This window comes from Etheostoma spectabile, chromosome 20 (assembly GCF_008692095.1).
Source record: "Etheostoma spectabile isolate EspeVRDwgs_2016 chromosome 20, UIUC_Espe_1.0, whole genome shotgun sequence".
Lineage (NCBI taxonomy): Eukaryota > Metazoa > Chordata > Actinopteri > Perciformes > Percidae > Etheostoma > Etheostoma spectabile.
The window spans coordinates 12,997,441-13,003,440 of NC_045752.1; the positions used below are offsets into that span (position 1 = coordinate 12,997,441).

At 39.5% G+C, this 6,000-nt stretch overlaps 1 protein-coding gene and 1 long non-coding RNA gene across 2 annotated transcripts in view; both read right to left on the reverse strand.

Annotated features, from left to right (window-relative positions):
• The window catches only part of dlgap2a (discs, large (Drosophila) homolog-associated protein 2a), a gene marked incomplete in the record, with an annotated part of 152,544 nt that overhangs the window by 79,680 nt on the left and 66,864 nt on the right, over positions 1–6,000 (reverse strand).
• LOC116670680 (uncharacterized) overlaps positions 5,469–6,000 on the reverse strand; it is a 16,818-nt gene continuing 16,286 nt past the window's right edge. Inside the window, exon 3 of the long non-coding RNA XR_004327091.1 lies at positions 5,469–5,680. This is a non-coding gene — a long non-coding RNA (uncharacterized LOC116670680). The remainder of the gene's footprint in view (positions 5,681–6,000) is intronic.

Genomic DNA, 6,000 nt, shown 5'->3' on the forward strand with positions numbered 1-6,000 from the left:
GTGGGCGTTTGGTGTGACGCGAACAGAGGGATCTAGGCACAACCTTCAGTTACAGACAAACACTGTCATTCTGCAGCTAGTAAAACGCCATCACATGTCAAGATGCATCCCCTGTCTATTTCGGAAGTCTCTGTGTGTAAATGTGTGTGTGTGTGTGTGTGTGTGTGTGTGTGTGTGTGTGTGTGTGCGTGTGCGTGTGTGTGTATGTGCGTATGTGTGCACGTATGTGTGCATATGTGTGCGTGGGTGTGGCTAGTCTATGGATGCTAACCCTTGGCTAAGCACATCTAACTGCAATGCAGTGTTTGGAAGTGAATAGGGTTCATTTATGCAAAATGAATACATCTGGTACAAAAGATGTATTAACTAATAACAAAAACACACCTCAATTGACATTTACAGTAAGTAAAGTTGCTGTGTGTATGTTTATGAATTCTTTTTTATTTTATTTCCCCCCTTGGCAGTCTTGGTCTTCAGATAGTGAGGTAATGGAGATTGGGGACCAGGGTCAGCTGTGGAACTAAAGTAACCCTCCCCTGGTTAAGAAAGCCATTCCCCTGTTTCATCATCAGCTTTAAACACAGTGGTGTTTCTTTGACTAACAGACACTCTTTGGCTGACTACAGAGATCCCATTAACCAGCCAAAAGCTACACTCCGGCCTTTGGGTAAGTTAAACAGTAATTATCTGTATCTGATAATCTACCCCCATGGCATTTGTCATTTCAACCAGCACTGGCTAAACATGAGCTGCTTGCTGTGTGAATGTTTTATACATTTCTGTTTGCCAATAAAAGGGCAAGGGTGGGTAAAGATTTGATAAGAGACTCAATTACATCAAGGTTTGACAAATATTGGTATTTTCTGAACGTGGTTTCAAAAACGGAAATGGTTGTTGGAATACAACCCTGTAAAATAATGTAACAATGTAACAATCTTACTGATCAAGAGTAACTTAATACCAGGTTGAAAAACAATATTTCATTGCCCACTCTGGTTGAAAGTTTTAATGAAAATATGTGCCCTTTTGCATCTCTAACCATACTCAACACTTCAACATCACTGCAGTAGGTTAGGAAGTAAAATCACTGAAGGTCAGCAAAAACAATCTTTAAAATTGGTTTCAAATAAGTGCATATCTGAAAAGCACCTTTTCAGCTTTGTTATATGTTTGAGTGGGTGTGGAATCACTCAAAATTGCAACAGCTAGCTGAATTACTTATGTGTTTTCTACTACAATATGCATGTAATCTGTAAGTATATACTGTAAACGGATGTGAAACTGCATAAATGGCACATGAAGTACATATAGGGACATTTAATATGCATGCACATATGTATGCAAATTTAATGCATGTGTGCCTTTTACTGTCTGCATGTTGCTGTGTACTGTTAGTACAGTGTGTGGGTGGACACCATAGAAATAAAATGGGTGTTTTATTTTTAGGGTGGACACAATGTATTCCCACTGTGGGTGTTTGTACATGTGAAGCAACATATCGCTTAGCAGTTTGACCCACATGGCTCCCTAAGCCCCACACATAACAGCCTGACTGTGACAATAAGAGGCAAAAAACAGACATGGCGCATGGGAAGGATGGATTTGCGTGGACAAAGGTAAAAAAAAAAAAGAGGAGGAGGTTAAACACCCCATTGTTTTTCCATCAACTCCAAGGGGCCCATGGGTCAGATTAATGGGTGGTTTCTCTTACCTCTTGGAAGGAGAGGGAAGTCAAGAAATAGAAGGAGATAAATATTTCAGATAGGAGGAGTGGGTGAACGTATAATTCTGAGACCGTATTTAAGTGATGTGCAGCTTCTTAACTTTGCTGAAGTGTGGATCATAGAAGGAGGAGGGAGGTGGATGTGTGAGAAAAAGAAGGACAAGTGAGGTTGTGCAGATCAAAAAGGATGGAGGGCCAAACAGAAAGAGAGCGCTGTATAGACAGAAGTAGACGGAGAGACTTGTGCAGAGAGGATATTGATGGCCTCCTTCACACCCCAGCAACCCTCTGTCTTGCTGGGGCATCTATCAGGAGCGCTCATCCCCGTAGATGGCCTTATTGACACCTACTGACACGCCCCTCACTTCTCCTTCCCCTACATCTGCACATGCCTTTTACTCACTCCATCCTCCCATCTCTCTTTCACTTATCATCGTTCCCTTCCCAGTTTAGATGTGACAATCCTTTGCTGCTTCTATGTGTTTACTTTGCAAAGAACGTGGAATAAACAGCAACATGATGCAAGTCAGTTATTTATAGCTGTCCACAGTGCATCCAAGGTCAGACTATGATGGATGTGTCACAAGTAGGCTTGAGGTCTTGTAAATGAAGTAACTTGGACTTTCAAAACAGGTTAAAAGCCTTTCACTAAATGTGGAAATCAGACTAAACTGAGTGTGACAGTATAGTCATTATTGGGCTGCCGTCAATTCACATTCAATTTAACCCAATAAAAAACTGCAGTCTGTGTAGTATTTTACCATTAATCTCAGAGAGTGTCAGGCATCTACACCCCCACTTCACTGCATATAACACTGACACTACTGTAGGTAAAACTTTTACACTTTATGAAAGAAAATATTTAATGTAATAAAGTATTCAGAGTTTTACACTAACAGATGGTAGAAGACGGGGGGAAACACTGTCTTTCCTAAAGCTAAAAATAAACATTATAAAACATATAAAGCTGCATTGTGGAATTATTAAATCATAATGTACCATAATTCATTTCCCAGTTAAATATTGTTGTAACTACACTTGTAAAGACTTTTTTCTACAGTATAGCAAAACGGCATCTGAATATAAATATCCAAGAAAGTCAACTTACTGAATAGGCTCAATTGAAACCAAGCCTACACAGCATTGCTGTTTGTTTACTGTATATGTTTTAGTGACTCATTATTTTAAATGCCTCCATTCATGAAAGGCCCTCTAATCTACAAATCCCACTTCCACACACCACAATCATTAAGGCTTCCTTTCACAGATGTAATAAATGGTACAAGGAAATCAGGGGTTGCTGTCTCACACTTGTTATTGCTATGAATCAATAAATGTAATCATTGCCAAGCTCTATTGCAGTTCGTTGCCTGCGACATGTGTACATGTGCTCAATAACAAAAAGGAAGCAATATACAGAGAGTCTGTCAGGCATGAAAGTAATCAGCAAGGTCAGTGACAGTGGTACTGGGGCTACTGTCTATTATTCTTATTTAGTCAGACATTTTTGTTTCCTAGATACAAAGCAAACTAGGCACACAGAAAGGAGAAAGTGGGAGAAGAGGGAAATACACAGGCAAGGGTATGCAGTGTGTTGTGTGTGTGTATGTGTGGTTCTCTGCAGGCATGTCTTTTTTGCCTCTTAAAACGAGTGAAAAATATGACTCTAGTTGTATCCAAAGGAGTTGTCCTTGTTTCAGTCATTTTCAATTAAGGAACCTGACAAAGTGATGCAAATCACACCATTTGCATCAGGAAACTGAGACTTGATTAAAGTAAGTGTTATGAATTGAGTTGGGAACGCATCTCACGGCACAGGCAGAATTTGTCAACTGGTTTGTCAAACATCTGATTTTCAGGTGCAACACTAACGTTGACTCATAAAGATGAACGTGTTTGAGTCGTCAGCACGGTAAAATGCTTACTATAACAATAGTAACATACTGAGGTGAAGCATGTGAAGGGTTTACCAATTTTGAACCGTTTAAGTTTAAAAACTTAAGTTTTGCCTGCTAACACTTGTTAATTAGCATTAACAAAAGGTGCAGCTCATTAGTTTTGCAGGTATTAATTCATTAACCAAAGACAATTATTGGACAATTTGAAAATTTGAGCTGATGGTGGCAGCAATGTCAGGGGTTAACCAAAGTCATTGTAACTCATCCTGAGGGGGGCATGAATGTCTGTAAAAATGTTCACGGCGATCCATCCCATAGTGCTCATGACATTTCACTAAAAAACATAAATGTTAACTTGCTTATTCCATAAGGGGAAAAGTCAAGTGGCACCATGAGTCCGTAGCGTATGATGAATGCCTGAACAAAATTGGCAATCCGCTGAATAGTCACTAAACACCAAAAATATCAACCTGCTGGTGGCGCTGGAGTAAAGGTCAGGAGATCCCAAATGTCACATTGCGTTACCATGTCACTAGTCTTGCTTTGCCAGACCCTCATCCAAAGTGAGCCAAAGGAGGGTCTGGCTACTCCACATATCATCCAAGGATGGGAGGAAAACGTGCTCTGGTTTATTGGCATCTATTTAAACCAATCAGAATCGTCATGGGTGGTGCTAAACTCTGCACAGAGCTGCTGCAAATAGTCATGCAAGAGAAAACTCAGATTGGACAGATAATCTAGCTAGCTGTCTCAATGTACCCTGCAGAGATCTGAGGAGCAGTCAACATTAGTCCTCATAAATCCACTAAATTTAAATTTCCAACACAAAGAAAGCGGAAGGAAACGGAAAATACATTCATCCGGCAGAATTTCCTGCAGCACCTGAACAATCCCGGAAGTGGAACATGAAGAATATAAGCTACCATGTCACTATAGCATCAAGTTAAGCTGGAACTAAACGTCACGTCAGATTTGTATTGGTATTAACATAGTCTTTGATTCGATAGTTGCTGATTTAAATGAATATTTTACAAGTTTTGAATTATTCTATTTAGGCAAAGTTATTCTACAGCTTATTGTGTTTAGACAACATTTAACACTTTGGACATTTGGCTTTATCCGTTAAATGAAAACAAACGTGTTTATAGTTCTCCATATACAATATTACAAATACATTGATTTTACATTGGCAGTCACTGTGGCCACAAGTAACAATTGAGTGATAATGGTAAATAATAAAATGCAGTGTAACAGTAGCACAATAAGTACAAATTATAAAGTCAGTAAACTGGCTGTTATACAGCAATATTTGCTTAGATCAGCCATCATAAATTACTGGTCTGACCCATAGACTGTATACAGTCTATGGTCTTACCAGACCAAGTAGGGTTGAAGCAGAAAAAAAATCTTGGGGGTGAACATACAAAAGGATAGCACGGCGTTTGTGGCCGCTTAACCTGCACGAAAAACACACCATGTAGTTCTCAAAGCACCCACAAAGGATGATATACACCCCTAACTGTTTTGCCAAGCAAATAGCATCTCGGTGCTCCTGTGCTATTAGCACATCTTTAAATTAGGTAATGTGTATAAATGTAGCGCATAATGATCCCCTTTCAATGCAAATGAGCCGCATTGCAAAAACCGCCTAATTCACAAAGATCAATTCTAATAGCCACATGTAGTTACAGTTAAATTATTGGAGCCAGAGAGTTGGTGGTAACTGAAGTGTATTTAAAAGGTTCCACAATGTTCCACAGCGCCACAAGACTGGAGTCTGGGATGTTAAACACCAAACACAGTTTTGAGGAATGCTTCTGCACCTCTCTGCCATTGTTCTACTTACTGTGTTCTTGGAGCAAATGCAACATTATAATTAGCCACATGTTAAATTGCAATCAAATGCAAAAAAGGTCAAATTGCACTCAGCTGCAAAACTTTATGGGTGTGTTTGCGCTGTAATATCTTTTGTGACTGGGACCTTGAGACGGGGCAGATAGCGGTCGCAAGTGATATGCAATTCATGGTGCTGTCAGCGGCCGCAATCCATTCTGTGTGACTTTGCCCCAGAATGTATTGAAGGGAACAAAGTTGTGTTTAATTGCTTATACATTATACTTTCATTTGTACATGGATGAATGTTATTTGTTATTTTTTAAAAGATAATAGTTTTTTATGTGATGGTGTTGTTGGTATAACTCAGGTATTATGAGACATTATACATTAGAGGAAGGAAATCATTATTCACCGTTTACTTCACTTAGCTAGACGGTCTAAGACCACATTACTCTTAGCACATCATAAACATACATTCCTTAAAAGCCACCTGTCCTCAACACCACACACACACACACACACACACACACACACACACACACA